The following is a 7573-nucleotide window of genomic DNA, read 5'->3' as shown; positions in this document are numbered from 1 at the left end:
CTTAAGTCAATAGCGACATAGTGTCCCGCTATTGTGAGGTAAGTAGGGGGTGTCCATTTAAAAATAATTCCATAATTATGTATATATTTGTTTATAGATATGAAATGATTTATTTTAAATGCAAGTTTAAGGAAAGCATGAGCTGGTAGATATTTTAGGAGTTTGTGAATGCCCAAGCATTTGAAATGTGTTTTGAATATATATATATATATATATACAAGTTAAATACGTAAAGGGTTTTCAAATCGGGAAACAAGGTTTGCAATATAATTTATGTCAAAAATGTACCTTATTGATTGTGTGATGTGCATTCATGAATGATTTCATACTCACCATGCTGATTTGATGTCTAACCTTTATGCAAAAAGGTTTTAAATTGCAAAGTGATACAAAAAAGGTTTTAGTACACTACCATAATCGGTATTTTAAAAATGATTTGAAATGATCTTTTGAAAACCCGATTTGACTTTTATATGGTTTTATTAAATCGGGAGATTCGAGAGTAGGCCAGTTGTCATTTCGGTTAAGTGTGATCCTTGTGTATAAGTGAGCTCTAACTAGAGAACCTTTGGATTGCCAATGGGCTGTTAGACATGGTTGGGGCCATGGTCTATGATTGTTTTGTGGCTAAGCCACTAGTGATATATGCGATTACGATCGCCTGATTTCTCTGATGTTAGCCAACATTGTTGAGACTGCCATGGCTGTAGGGATCCGGTGGAGTTGAGCTCTCAGATGTTTTTACATGGAAGCGTGCCCACGAGCTTTATTATTCTATTCCTACTCGATAGTGATATCTCTTTGGGTTTTCACGCACGCAGTTTTTTACATGGTGAGAAATAATTGTTTTTCCGTAGCTCCCTTATTTATATGATGACGTTGGATTTTAATTCCTCGTGAACGAGGTGATTTATGGATTTTCTTGTAAACTTTGTTAATGGTGGATTCCATGGGAGCTCGTGCAACGATATTAATTGCTTTAATCCAGTATTTCAAATGATTTTGATGGTAGAAATATTACATCAAATGGTCCGATATTTGATTTAAATGCCTACTTGCATTAACTTACTGGTTTTACATATAAGGTACAAACCTCCCCTTTGAGTTATATTGCTTTTATATATTCTTATATTTTTAATATTCAAATCTTCTACCTTTAGCATGTTTCCCATCTATGCCCAACTCACGAGATTGATGATCACTGAGTCCATGAGACTCACCCCCTTATTTCCTTTTGCAAATAAGTGATTAGCTCAAGTGCATTGCTCAACGCATTGAAACTTGCTGCAATGTAGGTAATGGCATCTCTTAGACGCCCACTCCGAGTCGCTCCACTACCTAAAGGTCATGTTGTGTCGGATAGTCAAGCTTATGATGAGCGATAGTTTGTGAAAATGTATTTGTCAAAACTTGAGGTTGTGTAATGATTACCGCATATTACATTGAACATGTTGTGGAGTTATCAAACTTAATTTTTGGCATCTAATTGTCGTGATTTAACTATTGTGTTTACTTGGTATAAATGAGCTATGTCGTTAAAATTGTGAATTGAGTTTAAATTGTCTGAAAGTTTAACCAAGGCTTGTTTAGGGTTTGACAGGTTTACTCGCAAGTCTAGGACACCGATAACGATCTAGGGGAGAAGTCGTTACAAAAGTGAAGCTTGTGCAAGAAATATGATTGGAGGAATAAAGTGGTGCATGGAATAAAGAATAAAGAAAGGAAGAATGGCAGAGTGAAGGTGGAGGGTGGAGAAGTGTAGTAAGGATAGAAAATGGGCCAATGAACAAAGTGGGGAATTAGTGCATGAAGACTCATTGGTTGGCAAAGTGGTTAAATGAAAACAAAGGAAAATTGGTGCATGTGTTGTGGTTGGTTTCAAAAGGTGGCCAAACGAATACAAAAGAAAATTTGTGCATGAAATGTGATTAGTTCCAATGGGCTGCCATATAAATACTAAATTGCAATAGTGAAATAGAAAAGTGAAGAGGACTTTGGTGAGACTTGAAGACTGGCCATTTAGAGAAAAAAAGAAAGGAAAGAAAGCTTGACAGGTTCCACCTGAGGTGAAGAAAAAGAAGAAAGAAAAGAGAGAAATGAAGAAAAGGCTCAGTTTTACGCAAAACCAAAAGGAACCGTGGGGTTTCCTCCCTCATCTTGTAGATTTGTGCTATTTCATCACCTAAGGAGTCTTTAATACTCAAGAGAGAAGCCGTGGAGTGTTGATAGAGGTGTAGAGCTCAATTTCAAGATACAAGAGAGATAAGGTAAGAATTTTGGTTTTAGCTTGAGTAATCTTTGAAAATGAGTTGGTGACTAAGAGAAATGTCTTATGGCAACAAATATTGACTTGATTAGAGAAGACTGGGTGACATGCAAGCCATCAAACCCGTGAGTGCATATTGGATTCAAAATGAAAAAGAAATGGTAAACATAATACTATAATTTAAGGCCTATGGTTGGTTGAATATTGTAAGAAAATACTTGTGTGAAATGTTGGTAGCTTGGTGAGAAGAGCATTAAAAGAACATTGAGGTTGCATGCAAGATCAAATCCACCACAAAGGTAAGGCATGCAATGTGTAGTGTTTATGTGATGCCTTGGGTACGGTTAGAAAGCAATTATGTTATTTGAAAGCTTGAAAAATAAAATGGGTGGACAAGTGTTGTTGTGAAAGGCTTAAAAGGTTAAGAATGTGGTGTGCGTGAATGAACATTGATGTTGTGCTTAGTAGCAGCACACAAATGTAAATGGTGGTGCATATAAGCTTAAAGGATGCTTGGTGAAATTAGATTTATAGTTGCTACCATATGCATGATTAATGGTATGAAAACAATAGGTTGAACATGATAAATGTCATTAGAAAAGATTGATGTGGGCGTTGACATCATAAACAAATTGCCGGGATTATTTAAATCAAAGTTTACACTAAGGATTAAGTGTAAATGGTTTTCTCTTAAAAAAATGAATGAAATGGTGAAATGAAATGAAATGAAAGATGAGAATCTAGAATTAAGTGTGAATAGCAAGTGTAGAATATATTTTCAGTAAAGTTTATTGATGGTATTGAATTGAAATGATGTTAAGAAGTTGACAAAGCAAGGGTTATTGTTGCAAGCACAAAGTGAGTATTCGAGGAAACATCAGTGGCGAAGTAATATCCTGCTATTGTAAGGTGAGTAGGGGTGCCTATTTTAAAATTTCCAGGATTATATAAAGATATACGTATAGAAAACATTGATAGTATTCTTTAAATGCATTTGTGCTAAGCATGAGCTACTAGAAAATGATAGGTAGTTTTAGATACTATTTGTGAAAGATTTATACATTGTTGTTGTGGAAAGCATCAGCTGGTAGAAACCATATGAAATTGTGGATGCAAGTTGTTTTGAAAGTTGCTTGGGATATATCTATAGATAAGCTATATATGTAAAGTGTTTTAGAAACCAGGAAACAAGCTTTTTTACGATGTTTGCATCAAAATCCGTGCCTTGTATTTCTGTGTGATATGCATAACTAAATGCATTTGTTAAATGATTTAAAATGCAAGTTTTGAGTACCTATTTTATTCCGGTCTTTATACAAAGTGTTTACACTATTGAACCTTGATTTCAAATGATTTAAAGGAAAAGTCTCAAAAAACTTGATTTGATTTTGAAACAATTTTGACAAATAGAGAGTGTCGAGAGTAGGTCGAATGTCACATCGAGATAGTATGACCCTTGTCCGCAAGTGAGCTCTAGCTCAAGAACCTTTGGGTCACCGACAGGCTGTTAGACGTGGCTGGGGCCATAGTCTTCGATTGTATATGACAAGGCCACGGGTTATTATCTCTAGCTAGGCCATAAGTTGTGATACGTGGTTGCAACCGCTTGTTTTCTCCAATGTCGACCAACATCATGGAAACTTCCATGGCTGTGGGAATCTAGTAGAGCGGAGCTCTCAGATGTTATTACATGAAAGTGGGTCCACGAGTGATTACGATGCTTACCTACTTGAGAGCCTTGTGAGTTTTTCAATGTGTACTCTTTTGCATGGTGGAGAATTAAGATTTCTCTACAGCTTCCCTTGTTTGAATAAAAGCTTTCAGTGCTTACTTGATGATCATGAGTTGGTTTATGTGGCTGTACACGTTGATTTCTTTACATGCCATAGATTTTGGGAACGTGCATACTTTTATACATTTATTCATAGTTTGATGGCAAATGATGTTTTCGATGTTTGAACTATGTTTTGCTATACTTGTTTTCGGCACCGTTTTGCTAAGTGAAATATTGCATTATGATTTTACAACATCATTTTTAGAAGGCACAAACATTCTACTTGTAATTTGATTTTTTTTCTAAGATTATTATTCGTATTTCGATTTTATCATTCAAATTTATCTGCTTTATGCTTGTTTCCCATCTACATCCTGCTCACGGAACTGATGATAGCTGAGTATGTGAGACTCATCCCTTTATTTCCCCTTTTACAGATAGTGATCGACCTAGCATCCCTTTATCAGCATTTATTGTCTACGAAGGATAGGTAAAGGCATAACTTAGCACCTTCTTCCGAGTCGTTTTGCTGCTAGAGGTCAAGTTGATTATAGCATAAGTTAATTGTAAATGTCAATGTAAATGTGCAATTGAATATTATAGACTTTAATGTATTCTTATGTTTATGGTAAGTAAAAGTTAAGTCAATTTATTATTACTCTTATTCTAAATCATATCACAAAGGACTATTTGATTCAAAGCAATTACATGAAATGGTGGAACGAGTATAGTGAATTAATAAGAGTTTCTAATAAGGCTTGTTTGGGACTTGACGGGTTTTTTCGAAATTCTCGAATCCCGATAGTAATTGGAGAGCGGTAGTTACAATCCAAACGCACAATTACAAAATAATGCCAGCGTTTGAACCACTGATCTTAGTTTATAGATTATATTATAAAGTCATGTACTCTGTAATTAATACCAAGGCTTTAATCCATAACCCAATGGGAGAAACTCTCTTAATTCAAATAGATATGTCTAGGTTTCATACTACCATACCAAGGACCATACATTGGCATGAAGTCCAACTCCTAAATAGATGGAAACATGAAAGAGTCAGGGCTCCCATTCCTATCCAAAATACAGAAATAAACCATATAGCTCAACATAGAGATGGGTTTGTAGAATTAGTGTTAACAGGCTACCAAGAATGCCTTTAAGACAATCCTTTAATTTAGGATAAGCTACCGCTTTTATTGGAAATTTAAATATTTTGGGAGATGTCTTAGTTAAATTTCTACCTAAGCAAGAATATGTATTGGAAAGATAATATAACGATAAGTAGAGTATCGATCCCGCAAAGAATTAATCTAAAATTTTACTAAGCACTAAAGTTAAAACAATTTAAACTTATCTAAACAACCAAAATTAATTAATACTAACTTAGACAAAAATCAAACCAAATAGGCCTAGGATTACAATCTCCCTCACACTTTGTCTAATTATTACCTCTCTTCCTTAACTTATTTCAAATGGATTGAATTGCTAACCTAGAGTCATCAATTATTTATAAGAGTCTCCTAACCCGTCTTATAAAAATCTCTATTTTATTTAAAACACTATATCCCTATGTGAATTGAAATTAAAATAGACTCATTAAGTTCAAGCTCTAATCTGGCTACATATGGCTTATAGGTATATTCGTATCCTATATGCAAAACAATTGATATGATCATATGTTATCTCAATTTTAGTCTACATTAAACTCCTTTTCCCAAGTTTGTTTAGGTTCCTAAATCAATTTAACTGGTGATCAAGCAATTGAAAGCATTAAGAACAAATTGGAATAAACAATTCATATCCCATTAAAGATAACCAAGAAAGAAATTAAAAATTTTGATTATATGTAAGTCCAATTGCAATCCACAAAAAAGAAATTTAGTTATGCATAATTATACAGACAAATTACATTTTTTAAATTTCAACCATTAAGAGTAACAATAATACAAAAGCTGAAAAAGAAAACAAATCGATTAATTGCAGCCTTGTTTTCCGATTTTCTGCCTTAACTTTCAGCTTTTTGAATCTTCAAAAGTTATCTAACCTAATGTCTCTTAAAAATTTCCTATTTATACTAACAATCTTAACCTAAAATCCCCTAAGGTAGCCCATTAATTCTAATTAGGCTTAAAGGTGTAATGAGGCCCAAATATCAAATATCATTTTTCAAAATTTCCATTCTTGTAGAATTACACCTTGTCATCTATCAAGGCAATTTTCTCTATCTTTGATGTAGAACTGGGCAAAGTGATCTCATGAAAGTTGTAGCTCTGTCTCTTATCTTTCCAATGGCACAAGAATTGCATCATTTGGAATTCTGTAGCCAAAGTTACGAGCAAAATACCGAAGAATATGCAAGTAGAATTCTAAGTCCTTCGAAAGCCTTGCTTTCCAAAATTAAGCCCAATTTCCTTAAACCCTACAAAATCATAAAAACTAATAAATAATGGTCAATTTAAAATAAATAAACATAAAATTAAAATAACTCACTAAAATTAAACTAATTATAAAAACAACTAAAAATAACTAAATTATAATTAAAAAATAAGGACTTAGCTAATATTTAATAACAAAATCAGACTAAAATAATTCTACAAAATAGGATTATCACACTTCTAAACTTAAAATTTTGCTAGTCCTCTAGCAAAAGAAAATGAAATATAAAAGAAATTTTTGCGAGAGATAGAAGTACCAAATCATGATTTTTTAATTTTTCCTTCAGAAATTATCTTCAATTTTAGCTTAAGGTAGCATACAACTAATCCTTAAAGTCAAGCATCAATTCAAGTGAAAACTATCTTCGAATGGACTTCTTATGTTTGAGTGAATAATCTCTTACAAAGAATATCATGCAATTCAAATTAGTTTATGCCAAATTTAAGCATAGATTAGTACTAGAATCCCATAAGTTTGTCTTTAGTCTCTCTTTCCACTAATGTAGAGTAACACTTATTCAAGGATCAATAGGTCTTTATTAAGCTTATAATATAAGGCTAAGGTCAAGGTATAATAAAGGATATTTTTAGGCTCAAATTCACCCTAAACACTTAATTAATCTAGGACCTATAAAAAGCTCAATAAATGTTTATAGCACCCTCAAACTTAAAGTAAAATTTCCTTTGTACAACACACTATTTCTTTTTTTTTTTTAAATACACCCCCAAACTTATTTTTGGCAACTGTGAACAAGTGGTAAATTTCAAGCCCCCATCACCCTTTTCTCTTTCACTTTTCTCCCTCATTTTATCTTTAAGCTCAATATGCTTCCTAGAAAGATCAAAATATTTAAAAGTGAAAGGTTCAAACTGTTAAAAATAAAATGGCTAAGGCTACTATAATTGTACGTATACAAAGAAAAGGTAAATTAGGCTCTAAATGAGTGACTAAGGATAATTATATAACAAGGTAGCTTAAAAAGGCTTAAACGATCCAAAGATGGCCTAAATCTCTTTCTATCCTAAATGGTATCTAAGATTTCACCTCGAGAGAGAATCAAACAAATTCTATAATTCTTAGCTTTCCTATACTTTTTA

General features: G+C 33.2%; 1 long non-coding RNA gene across 1 annotated transcript; it reads left to right on the top strand.

Moving 5' to 3' along the window:
* The first annotated feature begins 43 nt into the window (after positions 1-43).
* LOC110428030 (uncharacterized) lies at positions 44-4698 on the top strand. The gene is made up of 2 exons (XR_002446396.2): positions 44-3175; positions 4478-4698. It is a non-coding gene; the product is annotated as an uncharacterized LOC110428030 (long non-coding RNA).
* The last annotated feature ends 2875 nt before the right edge of the window (positions 4699-7573 follow it).

This window comes from Theobroma umbraticum, unplaced genomic scaffold (genome assembly GCF_002168275.2).
Source record: "Theobroma umbraticum cultivar Fairchild unplaced genomic scaffold, ASM216827v3 scaffold_77.0, whole genome shotgun sequence".
Lineage (NCBI taxonomy): Eukaryota > Viridiplantae > Streptophyta > Magnoliopsida > Malvales > Malvaceae > Theobroma > Theobroma umbraticum.
This window is presented reverse-complemented; position numbering and strand designations above follow the sequence as displayed.